Below are 25,839 nucleotides of genomic sequence, written 5' to 3'. Positions count from 1 at the left end.
AAAAGCTGTGACTATTTTAACTCCATCTTTCCTCACCAGTGCAATAAAGCCTGAAGGAGCACAAGAAATGCAGGAAAGAGAGGTCACTAAGGAGAAGGAGGTGGGAAAAACTCCAGTACTCCCTCATGGATAGTCACATTTCAAAGCACACAAAGAAACCCGTGGCCAAGCAGTGAAAGCCAAAGTTAGGAGCTTGTTACCAACCAGACCCAGAGCAGACACTCTGCCTAGAACTTTAAAAACCCAAGTTAAAATGTCATTCCTTGGTGGTGTTCCATCCTCAAGCCAGTCTGAAGTCATCCCCAGGATCGGCTGGGTGGTGTTCCATGACGTCCTGAAGAGCCAGAGGCCACCCTGCTCCACCCTTTCCAGGAAGGACGGGCCCATCCTCTCCTCCTTCTGCAGGACCTTCCCTTTCCAGGGTCTGCTCCAGCACCTTTCAGCTGCACCAAGGCACAAAAGATAAAGAAAATGCCTGCTTTCCACTGTCAAAGAGAAAAAGGAGAGTCCCTGAGGCTCCTTTCCACTCTCTAAACAACCAAAAAGTTGCTCTCCACCAGAATGAAAGGCCAGAAAGAAATGTGGAACTGATCTGAAGTCCATCAGCGGAAATCAGTGAAGCCCTTGCTGTCCTCAAGGAAGCCAGGAGAGCAGAAAGCAGAGAACTTTAAGCTCCTCGGAGCTTAAAATATTTACTTAAAACTGGACGCCAGGAAGGTGAACCAAAATAATGCTTGAAAAGACAAGAGTGGCTATTTAAGGGATTGAAAGACAGATTGTAATTACAGGGTCATGGGATAAATTTAACATGGCTCATCTGAAACAAATTGAGAACCGATTAGGCACCCAAAATGAAACAAACACCTCTAAGTCCTTTATTAACTCTTCCTTGGGAGTAGCAGTGGAAATGCAGTTTAAACAGCACATGCCTTCTCACTTTACAGAGAATTTTATAAGGATGAATCAGGTACCAAAGTTCTTGCCAGCAGCTGTTTTGCTTGGCTGCCTTAAAAGCAAACAAATAAACAAACCAAAAAACCCCAAACAACGCCTTGATTGAAACTTCAGGCTAGTCCTGGAAAATTCCCAGCCCACCAGTAGAGCTGGTGGGGAGTATTCCAACAGGCAGGCTTTGGGCAGAAGAAAAGTTGTCTGCTGAAAAAAAAAGTTGGGTTTCATGGAAATATTGTCATGGAAATATTTTCAGTTTTCCAGCAGGACAAAAATTGAAGGAACGACGTCTTAATTTTCAAGGTTAAGTCATCATTTGGTCTAGATCAGCTGCTGTTCCCCACCCTTTGGGGGTGAAACTTTCTGCTGGAGCTCCCTTAACATGATTCATCCAACCCTCTCCCAGGAGAGACATTGCTTCCTTGGCATCCCTCCTGTATCCTGAGAAACGCAGTCCAGCTAGAGGAGAACGGAGGCAGCTGCTCCAGGCTCTTGCACAGAAACAGGAGGACTTAATCATGTTCTTGACACGAAAAAGAAAAGGATACATTTGGTTTTGAAGCCAAGCTGCAGTGATGAGTCAAGCACAGCGCTGTAATCAGCACACGCCCACCGCTGGCTCCAGAAGCGAGGGAGGGTAATTTATGGATTATTACAGGGAACCAGGAGACAGCAGGATTGCCACCAGGCCAGCTGCCACTTCTGCCAGTCCCTCTACATCCTCTGGATCCCCCAGCAAGCTATGAATGGCCAGATGGATGAAGGAGAGGGCAAAAGGCACTTCCAGTCTCTCTGCAAGACCTTCACCAAGCAGTTCACTGTTGAGCAAGAGGCCCACACATGATGATTGGTCTTGCAAAACAGACATTACACACACTTTCGGGGCTTTCCCAGTCCATGAAGACATTTTAGTTCATCCTTCAGGATTTGGGCATGAAGCACTGATTAACACAGACAGGTGTTTGGGTAGCAGGGATGGCCAGCCATGGTAGGGCCAACATCTGGTGCCCATGACCGGTCGCTCCAGAACAACTCCTTGTGCCTTGGACATGCTGGGAAGTCAGAGCAAACCAAGGATGGATGGAGGGCGGTTCTGGGACTCAGAATTGGTCTTCACAGTGTGTTTGCACAGAGCAAAAGGTGCTGCTCACTGCGTTTGGGCTGCAACTATCAATAACTCCTGGGACTGCCCAGGAGTTCAGGGCAGGTCAACACGCCACAAACAATTCCTGTGCTCCAGAGATCAACATTCAGCAGGGACTGGTATTTATACCCTGACTCATACGCCCACCATTAGTTCTGCATCAGCTAATTTAAGCAGACAGGGATATGCTGATGGTATCTCAACCCCTCAAGACTTGTTTTGTCAAAGGATCACTTCCCCCTGCCTTACCTTCAAGGATTCGCTGGCATTCAGCCTGGAGGAGCAGTGAGCTAGAAATCCCAACATGGAGCCAGAAATAAAGACTATTTCTCTATGTTTACTCAATGAACTGCAGTCTCTTGGCCTTCCCACTCAAGAAAAACTTATCTTCGTAAGATTTCAACCAGCGTTTACATCCCCATGACAAATCCACACAGAACTCGAATGAGCCAGATTAAATGGCTACGCGTGTTTTCGAGGTCACTGAAGTCAACAGAGCAAATTTCCTGTTGGGCTTCTCTCAAATAATGTAAAACAAAGCCATTTATTTACTCTCAAAAAATATCTGGGATGACATAAGCCTGCTCTCACCAGCAAGAGGCAAGTGAGGCTTGTAATCCCTTGCATACATTTGGTCATTGAGGTCTTCTCCGAGTTACAAGTGAAACTTCACACTTTGGGACAGCTGCTTTTGGAATCCTTTAGGACCTGATGCTACCAGCTCAACATCAACCAGCCCATCAGGTACTTCAACAGAAACAACACTATTGAGAGTCAGAGTGGGGCATCCCAGGAAGAGGATTCAAGAAGCAAAATTACCATGTTTAAAACCTTTTCAGGAGCTTCAAACCTGCCACATAGGTTGAGGAAATTCTGAGCCTCATTCCTACCTTCCTTTTCTCCTTCCTGCAGGTGATGCGAGGGTTTTCATGTGAGCCTGGTGCATGTCAATGCCATCTGTAGGGACCCTCATTCCTGGATATTCAGAAATGTTTCATAGCGCAGCTGAAAAACATGAGAAGGAGTAAATTATGAAGCATCTTGAGCGATCATGCACTCCCACGAGGCACTTCAGATACCTACAGAAACAACGCACAGTTACATTCCAAGGCCCCTTGTTCTCCAAAGTGATGCTGATGCTGCAGAAAATGATAAATCAATACTGCAGAGGGCTTTCAAAAGGGCTTGTTCCTTAGGGTTTATGAGGGGGCTGTGATGTCCAAGTTAAACGCAGGGGTTGCATGCCTCCAAACCTATGTTCTTTCCTTCTGTGGGCTTTAGGCTGCCAAATCAAATGCAGAAATAGCTTCAAAAAGGGTTCAGAAGATGTAGGCGCACCCCAAGAAGCTGAGACATTGTGTCTGCTCTTACAGACACAAAAGCCATCTGAAGTACTGAGGGGCAGCAGAGCTTTGACACACAGAGAGTCACAAGCTGCTGGTGACACGGAGCTATTGGCAGCTGCCCAGCTCATTATGGCCAGCCATCCTTTGAAGGCTATCGTTCAGTGGAACAGAAATCAATACCCCACACATGCTACGAGCTGAGCCCGGGGGCTGGGACATTGTATGGCTGGGAAAGCAAGGAAGGGGAATGCTGGAAGTGGGATAACACGCAGGGAGCAAGCACAGCCTCGCCTGATCCTGCAATATAGAGTGAAAAAGGGGAGCCAGGAACACAAAACCCTCAGGCTGCTGCTGCAGGGAGCCTGGTTTGTGGTCCCTCCACACAAAGGCAGGTGCTGCTGATGGGTCCTTGCCATCGCCCTGTGTGGCCAGGCTGCTGTCACCAGCCCCGTGTCAGACTGAGGACTCTTACAAACACTGCCTCTGCTCCAAACCAACAATCGCTTCATACAAAAGCACTCCTTTATCATCACAATATTGTCCCAAGTTGCACAGGAAGCACACCTTCCAGGGAAGCATTTTAATATTGATCCCCCCCAGGGATCTGTGTTAGCAATGGATGAACAAAGGCTTTAACCACATCCGACAGGATCACTGTTGTCCAAGGCTTTGGATCTCTTTGTTGCCCTATCAAGACACCGCTCTGACCCGCTGGGCTCGTACCCCTCAATGCCAGAGGCTGGCTCCAGCTGCTTTTCATCGCTGTCTAAGAAATTATCACAGGAGACTTCATGCAATTAGGCCTCAAAAATGGGGATGTCAGTCCTCCAGGGGAACTAAGCCTGCCTCATGAAAGCCACTTCAGCCTTTGCTTTCGCTGCACAAGGTGGGTTTTTTTTACCCTGAGGATTTCTATCAAAGCAAGATACTAGTCAAGACACAGCAAGCCACTGCAGTTTTTGCCTCTTTGTAGCTTATCAAGGTGAATCTCAGTGGGGGGAAAAAAAAAATAATCTCAGAGGTGACCAGGCACAGAGATGGCCATCTAAAGTTACATACTTTGGTACAAGAAAAATAAAAAACCCACCCCTCTGTTTTTAGTAAAAGCAAACCTGCTCTGTCTCAGCGCCAGGACTCCGTTTAGAAATCGGCGACGGGAGCGTAATGAGCTGCACAAAGCCAGCCCTGTCACACCTTGCTGTTCCTCCCCACAGACTGAAACCTCTCTCAGGATCCACAGCCTGGCTGAAGGTACCTTCCAGTCGCCATTCCCAGTGTCCTGGTGGCTGGCCTGGGGAAGGGTGTGTTTCAAGGCAGTGTTTCTCAGGGTGGCTCCAGCGTCTCACAGGATTCGAGGCACGGGCTGCAAGCTGATCCTGCACACAAGGAATACCATGGGGAGGATGGAGAGGGATTATATTTGTTCTGAATGTATGTGCTACAAGAGCGTGCTTCAAACCCAGCTGTGCAAACACAGAAAGCAAGGAGAGGTATCTCTGGTGAAGCCCAGCTCTGCATGGATGGTGGACGAGGGAAATGCAAGGCTCTGGATAGCACGCTCCTTTTTCCTCCTCCATCCATTCCTGACCCTCCCTGATCTCTGCAGCCTCTCAGCTGGAAGACAAACATGGGGCCTCTTCAAAATAAAAAGCCTGCCATGTTATGACTGCTTTAAATAATCCCTGCTGAAGCCAGGCTGCTGCCTCTGGCACGTTCAACCCACCTGGATAAGAACTCTAAATCAAGATGATGCTCCCATTCCAGCAGCCCATGTTGAAATCCCAAGGCTGACAAGATTAAGGAGAGGAGACAGGAGTTGTCACTTCACCACTCCCCTCAGCATCTTCCTCTGAAGAGCTTAAGGCTTCTTACACGGCCAAAACATCTCCTGTGTTTTCTCAGCTTATGAAAAGCAACAACAAATTGAGACAAGGTGAAGAACGGAAGCTTTCAAAAGTTGCAGCTGACATTCTCACTGGAGAGATCCAAGACATTCCTAAAATGAGCACCCAAAAGAGAAACAGTTCCATCTTGAGGAAAAAAAAAACAAACCCTACATCTTGCGTTTTGGCTGGGCTGGACTCCTACAACATTTATTTTCACAGGCAATTTATGCATTTGCAGCACCTGCTCACCCAGATCATCCACCACTCCTCCAGCTACACAGGCATCCCAGGAAATGTGGGATAAATGTGGTCCAATCCTTCCTTTTTTCCCTCCTGGATATGACACTTATTCCAAACTGAAAACAAAGAAAAGCTGAGTATCTTTCAGCGTGAATCATTGCAGGATTTCACTGCAGAGGTTTTACCCAAAATATTTCCTAAACACCTTCACTCAGCAAACAAGGACTGAGATTGTAACTTCTTACTGTGCTTTACATTTTTATTGTGTCTCTGACATGAAGATACTACAAAATAAGTTAGCCTTAATCCCTTTCTTCATAACTCTGTGTTCAGGGGAAGCAACAGGATGAACTAAAGCACAAATTTACACATAAAATTCATATTTTGCTTTTTGGAAGGGTAAAGCTCTTCACTGCTGGACATTTTGACCCAGACATTTCCTGACTGTGGCTGATCCAATCTGCAAACCTTCCTTTCATTTTCAGTCTGGATATGAAATGTCAGTGATCCAGAGGATAGAAATATTTGTAAATTTTCCATTTTTTTCTGGCCCTCACCAACACACAGGAATGGTCAGAAAACAAGATAGAAGATGAGGAATTGATTCGTGGCTGAACTACAATTAAGTTGTAGCTTTCCCTTCACTTCCAGAGCTTTATTAGGCAGATTTTATTTGATGAAATCAATTATACGGCACGCTGGAGATAAGTTAGGGAATTAGCTTTGCTTATGCTAATGCCTATCACTCCGGGGTGGTTTTGCCTGGGAAGAAGGTATGGAATTGAATGTGATTTATTTAGGAACAGCCCTCATTATTCCAGGAGGGGAAGATGGCTGCAGGGAGGAAAGCTGAGGGCAGAGCTCCTCAGGACCATCACCTGCAATGTCCCCTCGTTTCCTAACATGCTTTTCCAAAGCCCACAGAAGTTTTGTGGACATTTTGAACACTGGGAATGGCAGGAAGATGTCAGTGCCTTCTGGAGCTTTTGGCTGGGGTGGTTTCATCCCTTGCTGGACTAACTCTTGGCTCTCTTATTTCCAGTTCTAGTTAATATGAGACCAGCACTAGAATACTGCAAAAGGGTGTGCCAGAGCCTGCGCCAGCTTTTGCAATTGCTTTCCTCTCTTCTAAAAATGGGGCACCCACCTTAATCCAGCACCAGGTGCTAAGGGCACAGATTTTCACAGTTGCTATTATTTTCACGGTTGCTATTAACCCATCTCAGCGTGAGATCCTTGGGAATTAAACACCTCTGGAGAGGAGGGAAAGCTTTTCAGTACTCACTTGACAAAATCAAAGGCAAGTCCAAAGGCTCCACCTGATTCCAGGAGGGGACAGTTATCTGCTAGTGATGGTGCCTGCGAGGCTCATGGTCACACTGAGCTGGATACAAAGCTTAGGAAGCACAACTGGTGGTAAGTGCCACCTCTCCTTCAAACTCCATCACTCAGACCGGTAGTAAACTGGAGACACTGGTGGTAAGAGGGTCCTTCCTCAGCTGACTGCATTTGACACAGAAATCTCTCAGAACTTGTTCAAGTGTCCCCTTGCAAAGCAAGATTTTGGAGGCTCCCAGCGCTGCTTGATAAAGCAACACATTTCCAGAAAAGGTAAAACCAAACGAGCAAAGTCAAACCCGAGGCTTTGTTTGCTTTAGAGCACAGGAACCAGCCCCCAGAAGTGAAACCTTATCTGGTGCCTCTAACAGGCTGGATCCCTGTCTTTGCCTCGCTCCCAGATTTTCCTCCACACAGGCTGGCCTCTGAAGAGTCCTCCTGTGGCCACATGAAAGGCTTTTTACACCCCTCCATGGCACCAGCCTTTAATGCAGCCCCAAAGTCAGACCCACTGTTAGATCCCTTCCTGCTGGATCAGAGCTCAAGCTGCTCAGCCTTGAGTCCCCGACACGGAGCCTAAATGTACCGTGAAAAAACCTGGAAATGGAGGCACTTAGGGTTTTAATAAATGGAGATGTACTTAGTTTGAAGCTCAAAATCAGATTTCGGCTGTACTTAAAGTAAATGCCATCCATTAATGAAGAAAACATGGGATTTGTTTTTCCTTTTTCATGAAAACAAACACACAAGAAATTTAAAAGCTACAGCTTGTAGCTTTCTAAGGATTGCTTTTAATAAACTGTACATGTAGCCACTTTCAGGCATGGAAATGCATTAGAATGGGGAAAAAAATGCCTATTCCAGAGCTTTTTTGTTCAGTTTGATAGAAATGCTGCCAAGTTCAGATTGCCCAAGGTGAGGAACATCAGGCATGTTCCTACAGCTTGGCACCGTGTGGGTCCCTGCTGGGGCACGTGGAAGTGGGTGAACACCACAGACCAAGCAGAGAGTGGGGAGTGAGCCTCAGAAGGTGATGGAAATTTTTAAAAAAAAGAAAGGAAAAAAGAACAATCAAAGCTTCCTGATGGCTTTCCCAGCTGATATCAAATACCAGCACCAGCTGGTTGCTGGTGGATAAAGTCCACACAAAAGTGAGGGGTCTGGTTTCTGTCAGCCACAGCAAACAGGGAATGGGCTGAGCCCCACTAAAGGGCTGCAGCAGTTTTTGGGGAAAGCATTCCCAAGGAAAGCAGACTCTTCTTTCCACATGCCAGCAAGGGACATCTGCTTATCACCAGCATTTCTGTGCTGGCCAGGGGCTGGTGACCACAGAGAGGGAGCAGGTGCTCCTGTGTCTCCAACAGCAGAAAGCAGCACAAATCCCCACGGACTGAACCCATTTACAAGGGTTTTAACCTCATTTCCACCACTGCATTGCCCTTCTCAGGCTTCCCCACCAAGCACAGCAGCAATTCTCATGGCTCCCATCTCCGTGACCTTTCTGTTGTCCTGCTCCCCCACCTCTTACACATGAACGTCACCTGTAAAATCCAGTCCCAGTCAGCTCTCCCTGACCTATGCACCACACAAAAATTCCTCCTGCTAACATCAGACATGCTTGAATTAGCAAGGAAATGAAAACAAGCCACAGGAAAGAAGCGGGCTGGGGGAAAGGTGGGGATGGAATGCTAAGCAATCATGTCAAGTCACGGCTGGCCACATCCCGTTAGCCGTGTCTGAGGGGTCCTTGTGTCAAAACAGCCAAGGAGGAATCCTGCCCAGCCAATCCTGCAGCACTTGGACTCTTTTTCTGGGACACAGGCTCCTTCAAGGCATTAGCAGTCAGTGGCTGCACTTCCCAGAGCTCCACAGCTCCCCTGCTTTGTACCAAGAGAACCCAGAAACCACCCGAGGCTTAGCCCTACAAAATCACCACTTTCAGAGATGCTTTACAAAGTTGAGAGAAAGGAGTTTGGAGAGGAATCAATGAGTTTTGCTTGGTATTAGAAATTTGAAAAGTTCTGATAAAAGTCATGAAAATTGAGAAAAAAAGCCCTAACAACAACAAACCACCACTGTTCTTTCCGAAACAAGCTTGTTTTCCCTATTGCTTGTTCAAACACAAACGCCGGGAAAGATCCCAGCACTGGCACAAGCAACTCTCTCACCCACCTCATAAAAATGGCTGAAAGTGAGAAACTAACTTCATTTTCTTTTCATCCAATATCTCCTCAGCCTCTTCTTTGCTTCAGCATCCCAGGAAACAGAGGTGAAGACAATCCTCTCAAGGTTGAGCAGATTGAGGCATTGAACAGTTTCTGTGATTTACCCAAGCAGAACCATAATCCCAACATATTTGCATTTGAAAGTCTGTCTCCCAAATTAATCTAGCCATGACTCTGTGGGGGGTAGGGGGAGACTGTCCTTTAATAGGTGTATATTTATATTTTCTAGTTCAATGAGGTACAAAACTATTTCCAGTACTCGCTCTTTTTCATTGATGTATTTTTAGTGCTGTGATGTGTTTTTTTCATTGTTAATGCTCTTGATGCCCACCTCTGCCAAGCATCCCTTTAGAAAAACATGAGCTGCAGGAGCAAAAACCACAACTTAGAAGAGCTGGGATCCTGAACATGCAGGTTGGGCTGCAATAGCAACTCTGCAGCAGTCCAAAAAAAGAGAGAACCAGCAGTGTTTGGCTCTTGGTAGGTTGATTAACTGAGAAATGAGGAGGATTTGCTTCCCAGGACAGATTATTTGCTCCCCACCACATAAACCAGAAGGGTCTTTATATAGGGGAACTTTTATCAGTTCTTCCTGAGCTCTCCAGATCTGATCACACTGCAATAGTCCAGTCTTCCAGATGATATGGAAAGAAATAAAGTTATACGGAAAGAAATTAAGTGACCACCTTTAAAACAGCTCCACAGGTTATAACCCTGGGAGAAGACATTCCAGAAACACTAAAGAGCAGATTTAAACCCGATGACTTTAAGGAAAATGTGTAGCTACAGATGTGACTCCCTCCTTAACACACTGGACCAAATTCAACTCTGCTCCAACGCACCCGGCCCAGCCATGGCTCCCATCTCCAGCCTTAATGAAAGCTTGTCCATGGTTTGAACCCAGCGACAATTAACCTTGACAGGGGGAGATAAGATTCAAGTTTCAAAGCACAGAGGGTTTGCTGGGGTTTTGTGCGCTTCCATGAGGCTCTGATTATTATTTTAATGCAGTTGTTTGTGGTTTAGTTTCCTTTCCTTTTTTTTTTTTTTTTGAACTTTCCTTAATGGTAACATTGAAAAGATAAAAGTTTATGCACTCGTGGCAAGAGCCAAAGGATGGCCCAGGTCCAACCTACCTCCACGCCACCGCACTCCTTGGATACACTTCCAGACAAGGGGAATCAGACGAAGAGATGCTGTGGAGAGTTTAAGATTGACTGGCCTCAGACTTTTTGGAAAAGGGAGAGGAACTCATTAGGCTAAAGGAAAAGCCAAAAGTAGTTCGGAGAGTGCTTTTTTAGGGGCCTAAAATAAGAAGCCAGCAGATCTCTACACACTTCCCAGCAGGAAGCCTACAGTCATCCCTAGCACGGCTGATAGCCCCCTGTGCTTGGCAAGGTTCCACCCAACCATCTGGAGCTCATCCACTGAGGTGCAACTCTGAGGGAAGAGACAGAGGGCCTGGCAGAGGTGTTCAGAGAGGAAGAGATCGGGAGGGGGACGAAGGCTTTGACTCCTGAGCCTCAGCGTGGTTTCACTTGGCAGCAACTGAGGGTGCATTCCTTGTGCAGATGGTGCAGCTGCCACTGGCATGGGCAGTCCTAGGAGAACTTCAGGATAACCAGCAGTCAGTGCTGACAGCAGCATGTGCATGGAAACCCTCCCAAGAGTCGGGCCTGCTGCACTTGCATCAGTACCATCACCACTCACACCTCGTGTCTCCAGGAACCACACAGCCACGGCAGCTCCTGCCTCGTGGAGCAATACCTGCATCCCTTCTGTTCTCCCCAGCTGATGCTTTGATCTTGCTGATGCCTTCGGCAGAGCTCCATCCAACTGGGGGCCAGGAGCTGGCCCGGCACCTCCGTGCCTCCTTTGAAGGCAGCAGCAATATTCACCCTCGCCGAGGGTTGTTAATGAGAGCCTGTTCTCTACTGAGGTGGAAGTACAGCTCTGAAGCCTCCACCAGAGCTCTCCAGACAATGCAGCCACGGGAGGTCTTTCAATAAGAGGAAAGAATCAAAGCTGGGGAATGACCTGGTCAAATCAGCTGGGGAAGGAGATGTAGGGGGGAGGTGGGAGAGAGCAGGCGCACTGCGAGCGTTGCGGTTTTCTTCCCATGGCCATTGGGCAGCAAAGAACAGTGGCAGAAGAGTTCACAGGTGCTCTCAACATGGGCAAATATCACCTGGAAGGGTTTGCCACCTGTGGGGCTAGAAAGTGCGCCACCAGCATAAGAGAAAAGCAAACTAGAGTGCAATATATGGTATTTATTTATAGTCTCTCCGGACACACCTATGCACACTCGTGTCCCCCCCCCTGCTTTGCATTCACACTGCATGCACTGAAACCACTCATTAAGTTGAATACATGGACTTCCCTTCTCTCACCCTAAACCTAACCTAGAGGACACCTTGCTGGAGGTGAGGGGAAGAGGGAAAAGGAATAAAAAAGCAGAGGAAAGAGAAATGGACAGGATTTTTGCCATGAGGCCACCAGTGGATCACATAACCACCACCCACTGCAGCAAAGCCCAGGCTGAGCTTTTCCTTCCCAACACACACTTCCACGTTAAGCTGAAGCTGCCACATCCTCCCCATGGAAACCTTTAGAGATGCAACTCACTCACCTTTCTCCCAGAGCAACTCCTTAAGACTCATCCCAGTATTTCCAGATATTTTGGTTTTTGTTGGCATGCTGTAAGCACACCCATTCCTCTCCTTACAACTCCTGCAGCTCTCTGCCCTCATGCTAGAAGTGACCATTTACTATCTGATGACCAACTTCAGTCAGAAACATGGGACACTCCTTTTCCAAGGGCTGTTTGGAGTCCAGGAATGGCTTTTAAAACATATTGCTCTCACTGAGACCACCCACCAAAGTTAAGGCACAGCCTTTTTCTAAAGAGCAATCCTACAAGAATCTGCTACTATGATTTAAATCACTGGGGAGAGGAGATTGGAGGGCAGAGGGGTGAGGAGAGCAAGACTCAAGATGCTCCTGGCTGAGCTCTGCAGAAAAGATGCACCTGCGGGCAGAACTCAGGCTCCTCCCAGAGCCCAAAGCAGCACCAAACCCACATCTGAATTGTGCCTCTTTCAGATTTTCAGCCCCTACATCAAAGGACAAAGCCACAAGGGCACAGTCATCTGTCTGACCTGTCCCAGATTTTTTGAACTACCCTGGAAAGCTACTGCAAGGGCTTTAGGGGGGAAAAAAAAAATGCTCCTGATAACACAGAAAGCCAGGTTTTAATATTGTGTGCATCATGGTGCGGCTCACAGCAGGGCACAAAACCTGGTTCAGGGGGAAAAAGTCTTTCTGGTAGCCCAGGAGCCTCTAAAAAGGGGAAAAAATGGGACATCACACCGCCAGAAAAACAAGACACACTGACAAACTGACTGCACACGGCTTCCAGGCAGTAAACGAGCCATGGGCAGCCTTAATTTTTAATAAGACATCACCAATTGTGGATTCCAGACCTAAAGAACAGCTCCTGGGGCCAAACCACCAAACCAGGACTGCTTAAATACGCCACGGCTTGTGAAACCTTGCAGAGCAGTGCTCTGAGCTGCTGCTGAGCACGGGATGATTCAGCCTTTGCCACATCCTTCCCTGCACAGCTTTCGAGTGCCAGCCGAGCACAGCGTTTTTCCTGCTGCTGGGCGATTTCAGATCCTTGACCTGCTAATGGTATCACATCTGCTAACTATTATCAGAGGGGGAGAAAGGCTCTCCCTCCTCACTTCCCTGCTCCAACCCAGCGCAGCACCGTGTTGTGTCTGTGAAAGCTGAAAGCAGCCGGGCTGCAATTCAAACAAATCAGATCTAATCGCCCTTATCAGAAGGGTGATAAAATCAGCAAAGCTGAGAGGCTGCAAAAACAGCTGAGAGGCAAAGAGGTATTTCTTGATGGGCACGGAAAGCCAACACCTCGGAAGAGCTGTTTTCCCTGCAGAGACATGGGATCACAGCGGGGCACTGCTGAAGAGAAGTGTCCTCTGCCATCTTTTGCAGACCTAAGGAATGTTATTTCCTGACCTCTGCTGCTGAGGAGGGCTCTGAGACACAGAGGGCAGTATTCCACAATCCCCCACAGCTCGTAAATTTGGGACAAAGCAGTCACAATCACTGCAGATGGACTGACACCATGCCAGCCAGATGCTCAAGAGGTGCAGCGATGGTCCAAACAAAACTCGGAGACAGATCCAGGTGCTGTGGAGGTGACCACAAGTGTTACTTTGTCAGCACAGCTCCCCAGCCCAGAGCTGGAATCTGGCACAGACACAGAGCTGAAGAGGAGGGTTTCCTGAGTCTCAGACCCCCTTTTAGAGAAGCACAGTGGGGCTCTAAGGGTCAATCCTCTGTCTGCACATAGCAATATCCCACAGCTGGTTCTCTCTGCCTGGTCAGCGAGCCATTGTCAGCTCCTGATCCCCAATTCACCATCTCCGTGGCCCTGTACCACAATAGGAACAGTCCTTGGCAGTTTTCCTGCCTTGGGCTGCCCGGACTTTGGGAACCATGCCTGTGATGAGGCTTCAGAGGAACCACCTGGAGCCCTTGGCCAGCTCCAGGAGAACCTCTGCCTTGCTCTGACTCACCTTCCCGTGGCAGAGGAGCCTGAGAAGCATCCAGGAGAAGAGCATTTCGCAGGATGACGCGTGCATGGGCATGCAGACAGACAGGGAACTTCCTGACACACACCCCTGACCCCGCTCCAGCCAGCGTGACGCAAAACAAAGCTCCACTTACCCACTAGCAGGGAATGTCACGCAGGGATGGAAAAATGAGGGTTGGAAGAGACCTCAGGAGGTCACCTAGTCCAGCTCTGTGCCCCGTTGGAAGAGTCAGCACTGTATTATCCCCGTCAGGCATGCATCTAACCTATTCTGAAAGGCCTCTGGTAATAAAAGCAACATATTCCAGGCTTTTGCTATTTATATCCTGATTTCGAGCACTGCTTGGAGAATGGAGGGCACAGAGGGGAATTGCTGCATAATAGCTGGGAACGGCTGCATAATAGCTGAACACTGCATTACTGAAATGTTGCAGGACCCCGGGGGAAGCTGCTGAATAGGTAAGTACCTCTCAGTGCAAAATGTGACGGCAGGGCCACCAGCAAGGTGACCAGGGCACGTTGGAGTGCCCCAATGGGCCTGGCCAGGCCACCTGGCAGGGTTGTGACATGTGGCAGAGCTGCCCAGGGTGGTGGTGGTGGTGGTGGAGTTCTCTGGAGACATCCAGACACACCTGGATGCGTTCCTGTGTCACCTGCTCCAGGTGACCCAGGGGGGTTGGACTGGAGGATCTCCAGAGGTCCCTTCCAACCCCAATTATCCTCCTTCACTGTGCAAGGTGATCTCAGAGCTGCCTGGGTCCTGCAACCATTGCCTCCCACAGAAGCTGTCCTGACATCCTTCCCAGGGATTAAAAAGCCAGGCAAATAAAAAAATGAAGTCGTGTTCTCAGCTGCATGGGAGAGGAGGTCTCGGCAAGATGGGGGTCTGGGCATATTGACACAAACACGCAGACTTTTGAAAAGAACAGTGGAAATGCTTAGCACAAAATCCCATTAGCAAATAACGGGATTTCTGGGAGCACCATCTGTGCACCACATTGAACGCCCGCCCCGGAGCACGGAGACTGAGGCACGTTGCATACGGAAAGCCAGACAAAAGAATATACAATAATACACAAAGGCAGGCAGAGCACATATAGCATGGGGAAGAAGCCAGAAGAGACTTTTTCCTCCCCATCCTCACAATACCCGAAATCCCATTCCCTTCACAGCCTTCCCACCGTGGCTCCTGAGGCACCTCACGTCCCTTTGCGCCCACTGTGAGGCCCCGTGATGCTGCCACAGAAGGGGAGAAAGAGCTTTGACGTGAATGAGAATCAGCTGACAAACCAAAGCTGTTGAGTGCGAGGTGACACGGAGGTTTAGCCTTGATGATGTTTTTTTCCCCCCTCGGGTGTTTTCCAGGGAGGTCTCCTAAATTTCTAAGGCAAGAGATTACCTGGGAAAGGCTCTGTCTCATTCATGAGCTTCAGCAGCAGCAGAGAAGTCCAGAAGAAGCCACACAGGGGTAACTCTGAAACTAAGCAAGAGAGGATTTGGTGTGAGTGGGTTTTGGAGAGCAAAACAAACCCAACTTCCCAAGTTGGCAACTCGAAGGAGCCCTGTCCAATGACACTCGAGCACCCCTTCTCCTCTGCGCTTCCAAACGTCTCCGTCTTTGTCCGCTCTCCCAAGGGCTCTTCAACAGCCTCCTCCAAAACAGCTATTACAGCAATTACTGCAATTAATTGATTTGCATATCCCCAAAGCCCCATCATTAGTGCAACACAGCCAAGCGTGTTAGTGTTTAATAATATCAATCAACAATTATTCATAACATCCCGCCCCGGCAGACCTAAATATAGAGACAAGCATTCATGCGAAAACAAAAAGGAGGAAAAAAAACCCCCCAGCAGCTAAACAAAAGAATTAATTTAGAGCAGAATTAGGATCACAGAAACAAGACAGACAAGAGACAAGGTCAGATGTCTCGCTCCCAGCTGATGTGAGACTCTCCCAACCTGCCTGCTCTCAGTTACTGAGCGAGCTGCAAGTAAATAAAGTGATTTTCTCCTTGTAGTAAACAGCCAGAGAGCTGCACTGAGCACAAACACAGTGGGCTACAGGCAACAAGAGGTGACTGCCACAGTGTGCTGGCCCTGGTTCAGAACAGCACTTCAGCTAAAGCTCAAGAGGGTCCCCGTTCAGGACAACACTTAAGCATATGCTGAAATTTAAGTACGCGCTTACATCCTGCTCGTCCCCGGGCCAGGCACGAGTAAAAGGGAAAGGCTGCTATCCAGTTTTCCAGGCTTTTTCAGCAATGCCAGCTGCATCTCCTAGAGACTGCGTGCTCTTTGCCAACCTCTGGATTTGGAGCTGCACAGGGATGTGAGGCCAATGTGACACCAAAACCACCAGGATATCAGACAGCTGACACATCTTCACCATCCAGGGTGTTTTCCAGGGCTTGGATGTGCCCAGATCCCCCAGCCACCCTCTGATCCCACATGTGCTGCTTCGTCGCTCACTTCAGGGAGGGTTTCCACCACCTTCAGCGGCAGGAGGAGGTTTTTGCAAGAGCCTGGGCTCAGATTACCTTAATGTAATTAACAGGTATGTTGATCAAGCAAGGAGAACAGATATTGCTCTGAAACAGAGCCAAGAAAATTCAGGCATTCAGCTCCTCCAGTGGTGTAAATTGATGGAGTACAGCAGGCACCAAAAGCAATGGTTTTTACACTGCTGGAGGAACTGGCAAGACCGTGGCGGTACAAAGCCACAGCCTGGCTGCAAGTCCCAGCTTTTCACCAAGCTGGTGGAGTCCTGCTCTGACAACATCCTATTTACTGAAGGAATTAGGCCAGGAGGGGCTCAGGAGGTGCTTCCCACTCTCGTGGAGGCAGCCGGACCTGGGCAGGAATGTCCTTAACCTTCATCGCTCACGGCATCCCGACCATCCAGCAGCATCAAAGCCATCTTAATCTTCCTTCATCCTCACCCAGTGCATCCCAAGGTCCCTCAGACAGCTCTGCCAGCACAATTCTGGGGTGGCAAACAGTCCAGATATTGCAGACGGCGGCAGGAAAGATGGACCTGGCGCAGGGAAGGAGCAACTCTACCCTTGCTTCCCACCCTTTGGCACTGAGACAAGCTCTCCAGCACACTTCTCCCTCTGCTTTGGCTCTGTCAATCCCATAGTCAGATCCCAACACTGTAAATCACATCAGCCTGAGCAGAGGACACCCAACTTCCCAGCTCTGGGCCCGGGGCTCCTGTTAAAACTACTGACTGCAGACTAAACAAAGCTTTTTTTACCCTGCCCACAGTCTGGACTTCTAACTGGAGACTCATCCAGCATGAAATCTATTCCCATTCCATCCCTACCCCTCCCTGCCTCCATCGGTGCCGATGCTGGGGGAGATATTGTGCCTCCATGGTAGGAAGGAATAAAACGCAACGTCTCGTTGGCAGCACTCTAAAAAGAAAAAGAAATAAGATTTTAGAGCCCCCTTGCCTTTTGTTGGCCTTCCAACTTCCCCCCAGCGCCTGTAGCCACACACAACGAGCCGGGAGGTGTGCCCAAAGCGGGAGCAGGAAGCAAAGCAAACTACAATTGCAGTAAACCACTTCAAAAAGGCTTCGGTTTCGCTCAGAGTTGCTTGAAAGGAAACTCGACGCCTCATCCTTCATCTTTCACGCGTTTTAAAAGAAACATTAGTCTGATTGTCTGGGTTTTTCTTGGGAAAAGAAGGGTTTCTGGAAGTCGGAGTTTAAAAGCACACCATAAATAGGAAATTGAAATGCTTCCTTACACCCATATTCGGGTTGTTTGTGAAAATCCCCAGCAGCTTTCACTGCCTCCCAACAGCGACTGAGAGATTGTAGGGGAAAAGTAAGACATTAGAGGCCACGCTGCTATTTTCCAGAAGAACGTGGAAGGGGAAATCCAAAACAACTAAGAGCACAACGCTGAGGACCTTAGAGACAAGTTTGCCAGGGGCAAACATCTCCTAACTGCTGTAATTACCGTGAAAGGTCATCAAGGACACCTCCCCGTGCACGCTAGAAAAATTCCTGTGAGCATTTCGTGTGGTTAGCACAGCTTTTCTAGCAGAGTTCTGACATTGAGCCACACGAGATGACATCAGCAAGCAGGCATTCCCCTCGCAAAGAGCATGGCTGAGGACGTGAAGCACCTTCCAACTCCTTGCCCTCCTGCTTTTAAACATGGCCATTAACAAGTCCAAAGCGACCAAAAAAACGGGGGTAAAAAGCAAAGGCTGCACACGCATTGACAGCAGGGAGGACAAAAGAGCTCAGTCTGCAAATATAATTGGATTTAAGAGCCAAATTTCTCCCGGGCGCTGGCTGCTGGGAGGCTCTCCTGTGTCCCATGATCCAGCAGGAGCTGGCTCGTGCCCACAGTGCCTATGAGGTGGCAGCCAGATCCCGGCACACGGCAGCTCCGCAGCCCCGGGATGCGCTCCGCTTGCACGCTGACATCCACGCGCTGCTCTGCAGCTTTGGGGGGGGCCTTAATGAAAGGCAGATGCAGAGCGAGGTTTGTAGGAATGTTTATCCTTAGGTGCTTCCCTCCACAGGTCCCCACCAAGGAGGGAGAGCCAGAGAATGGGCTGCTGAGGGGTCTCTCCACGGCTTCATCCCTCTCCTGGGACACCCCAGGGACACTCCGAGCAAGGAATCCTTCAAACCCTGTCCTCCTCTCTGCACAGCATCTGGGGCTGGCCACATCTGGCCACAGCACACGCAGGCCTGGCCACCTGGTTTCACCTGTCTCAGGCAGAAGGATTATTTTGGGGCTGGACTGCTTCCTTCAGAGTCCCACATCTCATTTTCAGAGGTGGGAGGGGGAGAAAGCCTTTGACCCGTCGCGGGCCTTTGGGAGGACTCACTGTTGGCATCTGCCTCTCTTGGCAGGATGAGTGTACAGTCATTTAGGCTGGAAGGGATCCTCACAGGCCCATCTGCTCCAAATCCCTGCTCCAAGCAGCAGGAAACAAACCCAGCACGTCCCCTCTGCTTGTGCAGCCAAACGCACAGGTGCGGGACACGTGAGGAGTGGGGAAGGACGCAAGAGACCTCAACACAAGAAAAATCCTGCTCTGAGCACTGCGCAGAACCAATCTCCTGGGTGAGAAGAGGCTGCTAAAACACAAATAGTCCTGCCCAAACACCTCCACTCTACCCTCCCTCTCCAGGCACAAAGAGCCCTCCCCAAAAAGCAGGTTTTAGCCCTCAAGTCCCATCCAAAGAAACACTCAGGCAAAGATCTGTGCTTTATCAGCAAAACCAAGTGTCCTCGGTGCTTTTTCTTCTCTAAACTTTACCCCCTTCCTCCTCCCAGACCTGGTGGCATTGTTGTGCACCTCACGAAGCAGGCCTATCATCCCAGCAAGGGCCCACCTGCTTCACTTACCCCACGTAGCCAACCTGGGGAGAGCTGGAACTGCTGCCTCAAAGGTGTCCCACCACCACACACTGGTGTCAAATAAAGAAAACGCTGCAAAGCCACTGTTTAACTGAGCAAATTCACCTGTTTCATACTTTGCGATGCAGGAAGCAGAAAAAAGCCCTTCTCCAACTCAGACCAAACCTTTCCCTGTGCTTATTCCCAGTGACAACCCCGCAGCAGTTATGAGCTGTTCCTTCTCTGGCCTTTTTATTTCATTCCATCACACCAAAAGCAGAGCCAGGCCTGGAAATTAAATTGCACCCACCAGTTCCATTCATAAATTTGGCTGCACGACCACAAAGTGAGCTATTGTTGTTATTTCTCACAGTTTACCACCTCCAAGCCAAGGAGTATTGTTTTTATTGCTATTGTGAGAACAAGAGCAAGGGAAAAAAAAAATCTTAAGCTTCCCTTCCCCTCCCAATCAAATATAATAGAGGAAAAAAAAAAAAACCTCAACAGGGCGGATGTTGGATCCTCAAGGATTTTTTTTTTGGGAGCTATCTACAGGAGCTCAGCCTGGTGCTGCAGGTTTCTGAATCTGAATTTTTATCAATGGGCTGCGCTGGGTCCATTTGAAAAGCTGGCAGGTGTTCGAACAATGAAGCAGGGCTGCCTCTACATCTGGGCCACAAAAGTCATCGCTGTGTTTACAAGAAACAGGATAAGCAGGAAAACATCCTGCCACAGGCACCTAAAAAGCTGCAGCCCCTTGTCATTCTTTTTTTTTTTTTTTCTCACACTGGGCTGTTTATTTATAGCACGAGAAGTTGAACCGGGAGGAGGAAAAAAGAAGTGAGAGGTTTCTCACTCATTTCCACGCAGGAGTGACGCACGTGCAACGTGGCAGGCGCTGTGCTCGTATTGTCCCTTCAGCTCTGGGTGGGATCTCATTAACCCCTCGGCTCTGCCTGCAGTTAATTAATGATCAGGGCACTGCCTGCTGGGTTTGCTTCATCGATGCCACCGTGTCAGTTAAACCTGACTCATTCTGGGACACCCCAGAGGGAAACTGAGTCACCACACGCTGGAAATAATGTTCCCAGAACCTAAACTCACAGAGATTATTGGGGGGGGGGGATCAGGGAAATTCCTCATCCTCAGCACTTTAGGTTGATCCTGAGAGCCAGCAGAGCAAGAGGCTCTTCTAGAACTTGGAGAAGACATAGAGGAGCCCCTCTGAAGGAGCTTCTTCCTTTGCACAGTGCCCCAAACACATCTGCAGAAACCAAAGGTTGCCACCAAATTTCAGCTGCTGATGGCTTGTGGCCCCCTACAGAATTTTGGGGTTTCTTTCTCATGACATTTTGCTCTGCTTGCTTTCAACTTTTAAGTTTTAAACAAAGCAGGACACATCCCATTTAGTAACAAGATTTTTTTTTTTTTTTTTAATCAAATTCATTCAAATTCATTGAAGATGCACCACAATGAAACCTCCAAAATGTTTCTCACCATCCTTAAGAGCAACTCGGGAAGCTCCAAGGTATCTCTGCCTTCCAGATGAACATTTTGTGCCTCAAGTCATCTTTATGTCCAGGAAAATTAAGTATTCCCTCACCTCATGTCCTCTCTTCCCTGCTTTAATAGTTTCACTTCTGGAAGCCTTCAGAACACCCCAGTTAGAGCCCCCCTCTCAGAAAGCTGGGGAAATGAGAGCTGAGTGAGCTGCCCAGCCTCTCATGGAGTTTGACTTCCTTGCTTTTGAGCTGAGTCAAAGAGGATTAACTCAACAGGTGTTTTACTGGAGAGTGGGAGGGAAAACAGAACAAAACACAATGAAACAACTGCCTACGTGCACGAATGGCAGATGAATTCCTCCTCCTTTTCTGGGGAATGAACTGCTAAAGCAGATGGCAAACATCCCCTTCTCCTCCAGCCCTGAGTCACTCTCAGTTCTGGCTTTAAACACTTCAAGTCCCAGAGCTCAAATGCTTCCCTTCGGTCAGGTCTAGAAGGGGATCTTCCTGATGCAGACTTGAACTTCTGAAGGGTTGAGCTGCTTCCACTGCCCCTGACTCGTGGTCTTCTGCACCCTGGTCATGCTCAGAGACACCAGTTGGAGTGCAAAGGACTTTCCAGCAGCCTCCGTGCCTTGTGCATTGAGTAGGATGGCTGAAGCCCGGACTGCTGCCCTGTAAATTCATGGTAACACCTCACAGCTCTTTTTTCATCAGCAGAAAGACCATCAGACAGCACAGGAATAAACAGAGACCGGCATCTTCCTCCCCTTTGGGCCATGGAAGGCAAGTTATGAGTCGCTGGTCTGATTTCTCATCAACCCGGGGCTCTCCAGCTGGTCCCACCAAAGCTCCTATTGGCCACAGCATGAGACAAGGGGACTTGGGTCAGCTAAAATCCCACTGCAGCTGGAGGGAGCAGACAGCAGCTGAGGCTGTGTAGTGTTTGCATGAGAATTTCTTGAAGCTTTCAGTGATTCATGTGCACACAGAACCGGTATTAACAGCCAAACTTTGTCATTTTGCCATCAAAATCATGAGAAAAGCACATAAAACACTTCAGATTGCTGATGGTGAGCCTGTAAAGTGAGGAAGTGGTCAGAGGATCTGTGTATCTTAGCAGAACTGAAAAGAGTCTGTCTAGAAGTGCCATTCCACAGGCCATACTGAATATATCTTCACAAGAAATGCTACTTATTTCCAATATTTGGGTTGCAGGATGATATAGAAGCGAACTTTGCCCCTGTAAGTGACTAAAGCTTGACAGAGGGTTTGTGTGAATTTATTAAAAACTCCTGAGCTGAAGCCAAACATTCAAGCCAACCAAAGTCTGCTTACAAATTACTTGGATAATTGCCAGAATCCCGAGTCTGATGCCTTTTTCTGTTTCTTTCTCACCCAAAAAACATCTGGCGAGTGTTGCCAGTCTGTATTGACTGCTCCCTTGGTGCTGTAGGCATCTCTAGGAACAGCATCCTCTAGAATTAAATAGCTGAGCACTGACGAACTGTTGTCAATGCAGAATAAAATCAATATGCTCCCTGTTGTGCCATAATGATACAGAGCTGGCACTATTTGAACCAGCTTCTTTGGAAAGCTTTAATTTTATCAAACAACACTCTTTCAGGAGAGATGATTTGGGGTTTTGCTTTTTAACAAAGAGGGAAGTGGAGTGCGGCACACGGCACTTAATATCTGGCTGAGATTTAAAACGCATGCTCCTTATGAAGTGTGACATTTTATCCCTAAAGCCACAGGAACATTTCCCACATTTAAGTGATAGAGGGAAAATTCTTCAAATTAGATTTGAACTTTATACCTTCTAATTCTGCTGCAATCCTCCTCCGCCATGTACCACGCTCGGGCCTGATGAACACGCTGTTATATCAAAGCCTAACAGACCTGAGTGCTGACAAATCCCCTTCACTTAGCCTGGAAGTCAGCAGCAAACCTCCTGGAGATCCAGGAGTCAGTGTTAACTGGAAAAAATAGCCCCACCACTGGTCACAAGGCTAAATGAAGTGGTCAGTGCACCCCTCCTGGGTGTCACCGTGAGCTGGAAGCCAGCACAGAGGCCACATGGCTGACCCAAGTCCCCGAGGTTTGCAAAGAGCCACCCAGAGCTCCTTTACTCACTTCTATCCAAGCCTGAAGGAAAACCAAAGACCCATCTGCAAGGAAGTCATGGTCAGAGGGAGGGAGCACCTCTCCTGCTAAGGTGTGCTGCAAGAGCTGGGGGTGTTTATCTGGAGAAGAGAAAGTTCCAGGGAGACCTCAGAGCCCTAAAGAGGCTCCAAGAGATCTAGAGAGGGACTTTGGACAAGGGCCTGGAGTGCCAGGACAAGGGGGAATGGTTTTAAACCGAAAGAGGGCAGGGTTAGATGGGATATTGGGAAGGAATTAGGGTGGGGAGTCCCCGGCATAGGGTGCTCAGAAAAGCTGTGGCTGCCCCATCCCTGGAAGTGTCCAAGATCAGGTTGGATGAAGCTTGGAGCAACCTAGGATAGTGGGTGGAATGGGATGATCTTTAAGCTCCCTTCCAACCCAAACCATTCTGGGATTCTGTAAAGCCCTGAGCAACAAATCCCCAGTCTTGTCCACCACAAGGTCCTGCTTCTCACTTTCCAGACTCAGAGGTTTGCTGTGCAACTCAGTGTCAACCAGGTCCCCATTTGGGGACAGCTCTCCTGCTGTAAGTGCTGTCACAGCCACGGGCCCTTGTGGGAGAGCTCCTCTGTTGAGCCCTTCAGGATGAGAGGAACCCACAAGGATCATCAGGCCCAGCTCCTGGCCCTGCACAGGACACCCCAACAATCCCACCCTGTGCCCCAGAGCCCCTTCAGAGGAAGCTGCAGACCCCGGTGAGGTCTGACCTCAGTGTCCTCCAGGCTGAACAAGCCAAGTACCCTCAGCTGCTCCTTGTACAGCCCCTTCACCATCTTCTGTCCCTCCTTTGGATGCTCTCTGACAGCTTTAGATCTTTCTTATCTAAAACTGCCCCAGCACTTGAGGTGAGGCCAGCCCAGCCCAGAGCAGAGCAGGACAATCCCCTCCCGGGCCTGGCTGGCCATGCTGGGCCTGATCCCCCGGGACAGGGATGTCCCTCCTGGCTCCAGGGCACTGCTGACTCGGATCCAACTGGCCACTGACCAGGATCCCCATGTCCCTGCTGCTCTCCAGCCTCTCATTCCCCACTGTGCCCATGCACCCAAGGCTGCCCCATCCCAGCTGCAGAATGCAGCACTTTGTTAAGCTTCACACAGCTGGTGATTGCCCAGCCTCACAGAGCACATCCCACCCTACATCCCAGGCTCTCACACCCATTCTGTCCCCACACAGCAAACACAATCCTGGACTCCCAAGAGGTGGCCCAAAGCCTCAGCTCACCATGGACAGAGGAAGCCCTGACCCACAGCCTCTCCCTTTGCATCTCTCTGGGCCTGCAACACTCACGAAAAACCCACCCCACCTTCCACCCTGTGCCTCGAGGGGCAGTCCAGACCTCTGGAAGTGCTTTCAAATATAAGTTGCAAAGGCAGGACGTTATTCCCATTACGTTGCTTGCTTTCCTTAAGCCCTGCTCAGTAACAGACAGGTGCACTAAGCTCCTTGCCAGGGACCCACGTTGAGAGGAACAAGACCCTCCAGTTTCACATTTTACCCCCTTTGTAAGCTCACCAGTCACCTCTTAAGCTCGTAATAAAAGCCTTTTTTGAAAAATGATGGCGCCCAGTTTCCAAGGCAGCAGGACTTTTAAGCCTGTGTTTGCAAGAGCCTAAGGAATGAGAGATGCCAAAAGGCACAGGCTGTATAAAACCCGTCCCCTACTCCTGCTGGACAGATCAAATAACACCGTCGGAGTTTTTAATGCAACACGAGCGGAACGAGGAAGTGGCCAGTGATGCTGTACAAAAAATGTACAACGAGTGGGATAACAACTACAAATCCCTTTAATCTCTGGGCTTACCTCGACATCTCAGACTGGTTGGTGCCTGCAGGGATTATCGGAGACGTGTGATTCCTGAATGGAAAGAGGGAGATGCTTCATGGTGTTCACTGACCATCAGTGGTCTGCTGGACCTCAGCTGCAATTCAGCCTGCAGTGACCACACAATGCCAGAATCATTTTGGTCAGAAAAGACCTCCAAGATCATCAAATCAAGCCTGTGACCAACACCCACCTTGTCACCCAGCCCAGAGCACTGAGTGCCATGTCCAGGAGATCCTTGGACACCTCCAGGCATGGGCACTCCACCACCTCCCTGGGCAGCCCCTTCCAATGCCTGACCACCCTTTCCATGAAGAAATTCCTCCTGATGTCCAACCTGACCCTCTCCTGGCACAGCTTGATGCTGCTTCCCTTCATCCTGTCACAGTTTCCTGGGACTGGAGCCCCACTTCCCCCCTGGCTGCCCCCTCCTGTCAGGGAGTTGTGCAGAGCCACAAGGTCCCCCCTGAGCCTCCTGTTCTCCAGGATGAGCTTTGAGGACAGCACAGCCCAGGCAGACCTGTGTCCTCTCACTTCAAATTACTGAAAAGCTCAAGGACTCAACTGGAAACCGACAGCAAACCAGAACATCTCCAACTCCCTGCTTTCTCCACTTATAAACGTCTATTTTCTGAGGCTAAACCAATTACTTATTCTCAGTCATACACAGCTCCCATTTCAGCTCAAAAACAGGTTCCTTTCCCATGGAAAAAAAAAAAAATCAACTCTACTCATTTCATAATTAATTTTACTGCATGACTTTTCCCAGCAACACAACTCATTTTTTTTCCCAAGTTCTCTACAAACTGATGAAAATGAAAATCCCCCCAGCCTCCCTGCACGCTCTCATGTACATCACTTCTTTGTAGCTTAATTTCCCATTTTTAAAAGGAAGACATTTGCTTTCCTCCAGCTTTTTTTGGGGGGGGAATGGAGAAGGCAGACGGGGAAGTGAGCAACGAGCATTATTTCATCATTAATACAGCTTCCAGCACAATAAAGACAATCTTGTGCACTGTGACAACGAGGTGCTAACAGAGGGCAATAAATTCAAATTAATAATTAACATCCACGCCTTATCAGGCCATCTCGGTGCTCTCATTTCAGTTGCTTCGGGAATGTTCCTACTTTTTTACTGCACACACATGCAATAGGTCAGTCAGTCCTTAAAACCACACACGCTGATGGAGACAGCACTGCTGGGACTCTGCAGGTAAAACTTCTGGC

At 48.8% G+C, this 25,839-nt stretch overlaps 1 long non-coding RNA gene across 2 annotated transcripts; it reads right to left on the bottom strand.

Annotated features, from left to right (window-relative positions):
* On the bottom strand, positions 1-24,724 carry LOC121672999. Of its 2 annotated transcripts, none has more exons than XR_006019097.1 (5): positions 24,592-24,724; positions 15,151-15,231; positions 5,165-5,437; positions 4,554-4,817; positions 1-3,100 (listed from the first exon to the last, which is right to left on the bottom strand). It is a non-coding gene; the product is annotated as an uncharacterized LOC121672999 (long non-coding RNA). The 2 variants fall into 2 exon arrangements; XR_006019098.1 differs by having other exon boundaries at positions 4,697-4,817.
* Positions 24,725-25,839: the final 1,115 nt, after the last annotated feature.

This window comes from Corvus kubaryi, unplaced genomic scaffold (genome assembly GCF_017639235.1).
Source record: "Corvus kubaryi isolate FWS band 111438036 unplaced genomic scaffold, C.kubaryi_AGA036_p1.0 65081, whole genome shotgun sequence".
In the NCBI taxonomy this organism is placed as follows: Eukaryota; Metazoa; Chordata; class Aves; order Passeriformes; family Corvidae; genus Corvus; species Corvus kubaryi.
This window is presented reverse-complemented; position numbering and strand designations above follow the sequence as displayed.